Below are 7,428 nucleotides of genomic sequence, written 5' to 3'. Positions count from 1 at the left end.
ACGATTCGATTAGACAGAGTGTTGTGAGTGAGCTTCATAGGTTTAGTGTCTTCAAAGAACTTACTTGGTATATCAGAGCCCTTCTTTTGAAAGTATCACTAATGGGATAAATTCACCTGGAAGTGAGATAGAATTTTTTTTGTTCATAGCTGAAAAGTTGTAGGAAATATCACCATTAAAACATTCCATATGAACTTGTTTCCTATCTGCTCAATCTCTACTAAGAAATATAGTCCATTATTTGTGAATGATCCAATAAAATGCGTTTTATATTAAAATCTCTACAGTTTCAGATAAGGAGGGTGTCATTCGCCGCACGATGCTGTGAATCAGTATAATGAGCTCGTTTTACCCCACGCTCTCTTTCTCACACCTTTTTGAGAAAACCCTCTGCTATTTCCGACTGGCGTGCAAAATAAATGATTTATTTAACTCGTACTTGTGTAGAAACTTCCATAGTATGTTACTTCCAATGACGCCCACGCGTCTGTGGCATGGACGTCCGTTCGCCCTAGGCCAGCTCACCTCTTTGATTTTGCCTCTCAGGGTCGGCACACGTGCTTAGGAATACTCACCGTAACAGACCTATGATGTTATCTCAACCTGAAATTTCTTTTCTTTCGATGTTTGCAAAGAACTAAAGGCAACTTTTGATTCTCACCCAACAAAACTAGGAATCTAATTTAATTTTCAAAATTTTCTTTAATTGTGGCTCAAAACTTCTACAGGCACTCAATTTATGGCAATGTATCAAAGGTAGGAACTCACTCTCTCTGCTCCGATGATGCGGGATCTGGCGTCGTCGTCGAGGTCGAGGCGTCCACGTGCCGCCCAACCGCCCTATGCTTGCAGGTACGCAGGATCGCAGGATCGCTTCACCCTTAACGGGCCTGGCACTTTCTCACGGGTCGTGTGTTGATGGACGACCGATTGGTTCTTGGGAGCGGAAACACTATGTTCGGCACTTTTCACTGAGAGGGATTCTGTCTAACTCGCGGACTACGACACCTTGCCTATCCGGCCAACTAGCTTTACAACGCGCACACGTGTCGATTTAGACTTTTGAACCGGCAGGCGACCTCTCACAGGGGAACTGGCCTCTCGTTAGCGATTAGGAGGTCCAGTATGCCACTATGTGGCCACTAAAAGCACTAACACCACTTTTAAAGTCCTCGCGAGTCAGAACTGATTTACTATTTGGCACAATTACCAGGTGATACGTTCACCAGACATTATATTACTCCCCAAACTATGGGTTTTTCGTACACTTGCCGAACACTTTATAATAAAACTCGATGCGCTATCTTGGCTTCCCAGGATCGAAAAAAAAAAGAGCGGCCGATGGGTGTGGGCCACTTATATACCCTCAGGGTAAATTCTTGGAGCATCGGATGATCATCGCGCGTTTTCACACCTACTTCATTCCACGAAAGGTGTGGTGGTATAGCACCTGATATATCTTCCACAGATACTCCCGCGGTTCGAGCAGTTGGATGATATTTGTGAGTTGAGCAGTTTAGCCTATCTGCCTGGGTAATTTAATTTCGAAATGCCCTATCGGTCCATAGTATTCTACTACTTCATTTCTACTTGAAATTAGGGTGATTCAAAATAGTTTTTTTTTTTAATTTTATATAATACAAATTTAGTTCTTGCATATTATTTACATTTACTTACATTTTGTTTCTATTCAATGGCAAAACTAACATCAAAAAAGAGAAATTTGTGTTGGAACAATTGTCAAATGTTACAATGTTCCCCTCTTCGAAATAAAAATTACTCATTATAATTAGTGAGTAATTTTTTTTTTTTGAGTCTTTCTTGATAATTGATTAATCATTTCAAAATAACGTTATTTCGTTTTGGGTAGTAGGTCCGGATCGTTCATTAAATGGACGATTGTTAAAGAGTTTTTAACGATACTCACATTTTTTTTAAAGTCATCGTGGATTTACGATATGACATGCTCATTTTTCATTCTTTCTTCCGAGAAAACATCTCTCTCAATTGGAAACAATTCTACTCCCTCAACATGTGGGGGACAGTTATCACTTTGATGGGTTTCTAAATTTCTTACCATCCAACCTAACACTATATTTCATTCACCTCACATTCATTCGGGATCCCTCTATTTTCGCATCCATTCCATTCATTCATCCAACTCATTCATTCGCTAATCTAAGAATTATCACTAACTGTACAGATGAAAGAATTATTTACAAACCTTACTCTTAAATTAACCAAACTAACTTCTCCTCATCATATGTACTTTTAGACGCGATTGTCTAAAGGCAGAACTCAATTAATGTTCCAGTTGAGTTTCTAATCAAGTTTTCCGTGTGAACTTATCTAATCTTTCTTCTATTGCCTCTATGAGCGTGGTGAATTCACTTGAATTCCATAATACGAAGAGGTGAGATCGAAGCTCATGATTCGAACTCACTTCTCAATCCAAACTTAATTTTCAAATCATAGACAGATTTATACATCAAGACACCGCCACTAACTTTAAGGAGGAAAATCGTGAAAATTCTTTTGTTTTAAAGCATGGACACAATTGTCCATGGTCAAAACCACTGATTACAAAACTTTACGCTGGCTTTAAGTGGGAGCCATGCCATATTCCCAAAGACTTCCCATTGGAATCTTGGATTTCGTATGACGAGGATCCAAGTTTGGATTTGATGCGACCAGGCAAATACATAGGGCCATACTTCGCATTATAGTTTTGCACTGCGCTGGATTGTTTCATATTCTTATAATATATTGGTTGTCCTATATCATATCCTTTAGCGTGATGTCGATGTCTGAGATTGTAACGATGCTTGCACGATTCATGAGCAAGTTTTAAGTTCTTCTCAACGACATCATAGATTTTGTCGAACAGTTCTTTTTGTTTTGCTGAACGCTGTTCAAGAGTTTGGTCTTGCTCAACCGGCAGTTCCTTGTGGTCAGAACCTTTAATGAATAGTTCGTGGCCGTGGGTTATGAAGTATGGGGTCATTTTTGTAACGGAATGTACAGAAGAGTTCAATATGGTTTCGATTTCCGAAAGTTTGGAATCCCACAATCTTTGGTCTTCCTTGACGTAAGTCCTTATAGCAGCATTCACAGTGCGGTTAACCCGCTCTACTGGGTTCGCTTGTGAATGGTACTTGGCATTCAACCAGTGCCGTATGTTAAAACGTTCTAGAAGGGATTTGAATTCTTTTGAAAGAAAACATGAGGCGTTATCTGTAATGATAACTTCCGGAGTGGAATTTCTAAAGAACCATTGATCACGCACAATGGTACATAAGGAAGTGCTGTCGATCTTGCGCACAGGAGTTATCATTATCCATTTGCTAAAAAGGTCCAGGATTACAAGTATGTATTGGAACCCTTTTTTGCTGCGAGGCAAAGGTCCAATAAAATCCATGGCAATAATTTGCCATGGGTGTTTTGTAATTCGCTGATCACCCATTAAGGGGACCACCGGTACTGAAGCACCCTTAACTTCTTTGCAAGTCTTGCAATTTTGAATGTATTCGCGCACCTCAGCCGCTAATCGAGGCCAAAAGTAGCGTTGCTTAATTCGGTCAATGGTTTTGTCCACACCGAGATGCATTGCTTCATCGTGATTTTCACGGATAATCTCGCTCCTATCTAAGACTGGTGGGACAAATTTCCATTCGTACCTGTGGTCGTACGGTAAATTTGGAACAGATACAAATTTGAAGAGGTTGTCATTTTCAATTTTAAAATCAACGAAATCATCAGGACTGTTTTTAACTTCTTCCATTATTTTATTGTACCATATGGAAGAAGATCGAGTTTCCACCACAGCAGTGCTCCTGGAAAGAGCATCCGGGACAATGTTGTCCTTACCCTTTCGATGTATTATGCTCATGTCGTATTGCTGCAGTGTTAAGCACCACCGGCTGCAGCGTGAGGCAGTTTTCCATTTGGTGGTCATAATGTGGGATAAAGCTGACGAATCTGTTATCAAAGTAAAGTGGGCTCCTTCAATATACCCACGAAATGCTTCGATAGCCAAAAGCACCGCCAGGGTTTCTTTCTCACACGCGTGGTAATTGCGTTGAGGGGTCGTGAGTTTGTGGGAAAAATATGAGATGACTCTTTCAGAGCCATCCTGTACCTGCGTGAGGACGCCGGCTACAGCGACGTCGCTCGCGTCGGTTTGAATGCAGAACTCCTTAGAGAAGTCTGGACTCATGAGAATCGGAGCGGAAATGAGTTTCTCTTTTATGTTGCAGAAAGCTTCTTCTGCGAGATCACTCCATCCTAAAATTTTACTTTTAGTTTTGAGGAGATCTGTCAGTGGTGCGGTCGCGCCACTAAAATCTTCTATAAACCTCCGGTAATAATTACACATGCCTAAGAAGCGGCGAAGTTTGGTTACCGTCGTTGGACGCTCGTACTCTACCACGGCTTTGACTTTTTCGGGGTTCGGTCGTAGACCTTGGGTAGATAGTAAATAACCCAAAAATGGTAGTTCATCAACTCCAAATTTAGATTTTTCTAAATTGATTGCGAGATTTGCCGCGCGCAGGCGACGGGCGACTTCTTGCAGTAGCTTGACATGCTCTTCAAATGTCTCGCTAACGATGACAATGTCATCTAAATATACAAAAACTCGGGGTTCCAGTTCACCGTACCCTAAGACTTGGTCCATCAGACGGGACAATGTCGCCGGACTGTTAACCAAGCCGAAGGGCAACCGAGTGAACTGGAACATCCCTTTGCCTTGTACACTAAAAGCAGTGTATCGGCGAGAGGAAGCTTCGAGGGGAATTTGTAAAAATGCTTCCGAGAGGTCTATCGTACTGAGGTATTTAGCTTTGGGTAACTGGGTTAAGATTCTCCCAGGGTGGGGTAAGGGATACGCGTCCCGCACAGTACGCTCGTTTATTTTACGTGCGTCGAGACACAATCGCACTTTTCCGGTGGGTTTTATTACCGGGACGACATTGAGCGACCAGTCGGAATTGCATCTTTCAATGATTCCTATGCGAAGCATTCTTTCCAGTTCGTCAGATACTTTCTGTTGAACTTTGGGAGAGACTGTGTAAGGATACTGTCGTATGGCAGGTTTACTTTTCCATTCGTCTTGAATTTCAATTCGATGGGTGATAAGTGGGGTGGATGAAATTTCATCGGACACCGCCACTTTAAAGAGTTGTTTGACACGTTCTAGTTCTTCTATTTCGGCCTTGGTCAATGGAGACCTTGACACATCAGGGATGGGGTTCTGATCATCCTCAATCAAGGCACATCGCTCAATGGATGGAGATATCTTAAACTTTCTCCAAAAATCCATTCCGAGCAGGCAATCTTGAATCAAATTTTCAATCACCAGTGTTGATATAATTTTAATTCGACTATCAAAAGTGATAGGTATGTACAATTTCCCTAGTACAGTCAACTTCGTCCCACTAGCAGATCGAATGTCTAGGGGATTCTTCACATCGTGCAACTTAGGTTTGTTCAACTGTTTATAAATGCGATCACTGATTAAGGTTAAATTGCTACCTGAATCTAGCAATCCTTTTACTACCTGACCATATAGTTTAACTCTCGCATAAGGTCGGTTGTCGTTTGGGATTGAATTCAAAATGACTTGAACGTCGGGGCTTCCTTTAGAATACATCTCATCTAAAGTGGGTTCCCAAAATTCAAATGGAGTGTTGAAATTATGGAACGTGTTCACGCGGATGACGTCGACGACCGGCGACTTTTGGTCGTCTGAAATCCGTTTTTTAAACAGAATGGACAGTTCTGGGTATCGAACCCTTTAAAACCACACATTCGACAAAAGAGTCCGCTGATAGATCTGCACTGATCAACAGTGTGATTAGTGAATCTGCAAAAGAGGCATTGATCCATTTGAGGGGGCTTATGAGCGGATACCAAACGGTCCAACGAACGAATATTATTGTTGTTCCCCTCCTGAGGATCTTCTTTGCCCACTTGAGGCTTAGAAATCTGATCTTTAGAAAGAACTTTCTTAGAATCTGGTTGTGGTTTGGTCTGTTCTTTGATTGGTTTGTTGGGGCCCTTATCGAAAGCTTTTGGTTAGGATTTATCAAACCATTTCTTGTCGTTTGGACGTGGGTTCTGAGACTTGGTCTCCGGTTTCCCTAGTTTAATTTCATTTACAACGTTGGCTGATTTTTCCGAGCCAAACATCTTGTTGTAAAGAGAAAAGTTCGAAGCATCAATTTGACGACCAGCATCTACTAATTGCTGTAGCGTCGTCGTGGGTTTCCAAAGGAGATACTTCTTATAGTCACCACGCATATTACGCTTGACCACGTCTAGTTTCTCTGCGTCACTCATTTGTGCCGTCATCGATCTGAACAATTTCTCCATATCGTAATAGTAGTCTTGGAACGACTCGTTCCTTTGTTGACGACGCTGATAAATTTTTGAACGCACCAGAGAATCTAGCTCTGGATGCACGAATGATTTTCTCAATTCTGCCACCATGTGATCCCAGTCTCTCAATAAGCCCTGCGAACTCATTGACATAAACCACTTCAACGCAGGTCCAGTGAATAGATGGAAAGCCGAGTCAAACAATTCTTGCTCTGAGATTCTCTCAGCGAGCGATAATTCATGAACCAGTACCAAAAATTCGTTTAACGTACTACCTTGATCAGTACCCGCATATTTATCCAGTTTCCATTTGGAAACGGGCAGTGATTTGTGACTGTACGACGCGTGTGGGGGAACAGTCGGTAGAAGCGGTGGCTGTACGGGGAGAGAGACTACCTGCGGCATGAGCGATAATGAAGCGGCAGGATTCGAATACGAAACTGCTGGTGGGATCGACGCGGGTGGAGTTACCGTGGTATTAAACATCGGTGCAGAATATGACACTTGGTTCGGAAAATGAGAAATTTCTGGATAGTTTGAATATCCCGGTACGTTTGTACCATAAACATTAGAACCCCACGCTGTAGAAACCATGGGATTGCTATACGCACCGAAGAATGTGCTCGAATACGGTGTCGGGTAGCCATGTGCTGACGTCACTTGATAAATACTGCTGTAGGGATATGGTGTTGAATAAGGAATCGAAACATTCGGCCTAGTGAAAACTGTACTATACTGCTCCGCTGAGCTTGCCGTGAGCGACCTAGGTACTCCAACCGAAGTCGTAACTCTAGGCGAAACAAGTGAATTCACCACTGTCGTAGACGGGTTAGAAATTCGAGTAGTTGAGGTTACCTCAATCGATGGCGTCACAGGGGTAGTAAGAAAAGATTTTGTACTACACTGCGTTTGTGATGACTGTTTGTATTTTCGCAACATGTACAACTCATGCTCAAATGTTAGTAAGGCATCGCGAACATCCTTCTTCAGATCACCTGAGCTATTAGATGAATCCATGCAACCTAACCTTTTCAAACACTGAATCATATC

Source organism: Aedes albopictus, chromosome 3 (genome assembly GCF_035046485.1).
Source record: "Aedes albopictus strain Foshan chromosome 3, AalbF5, whole genome shotgun sequence".
Taxonomy (NCBI): domain Eukaryota; kingdom Metazoa; phylum Arthropoda; class Insecta; order Diptera; family Culicidae; genus Aedes; species Aedes albopictus.
The sequence above is the reverse complement of the archived record's forward strand: the minus strand, read 5'-3'. Positions refer to the sequence as shown.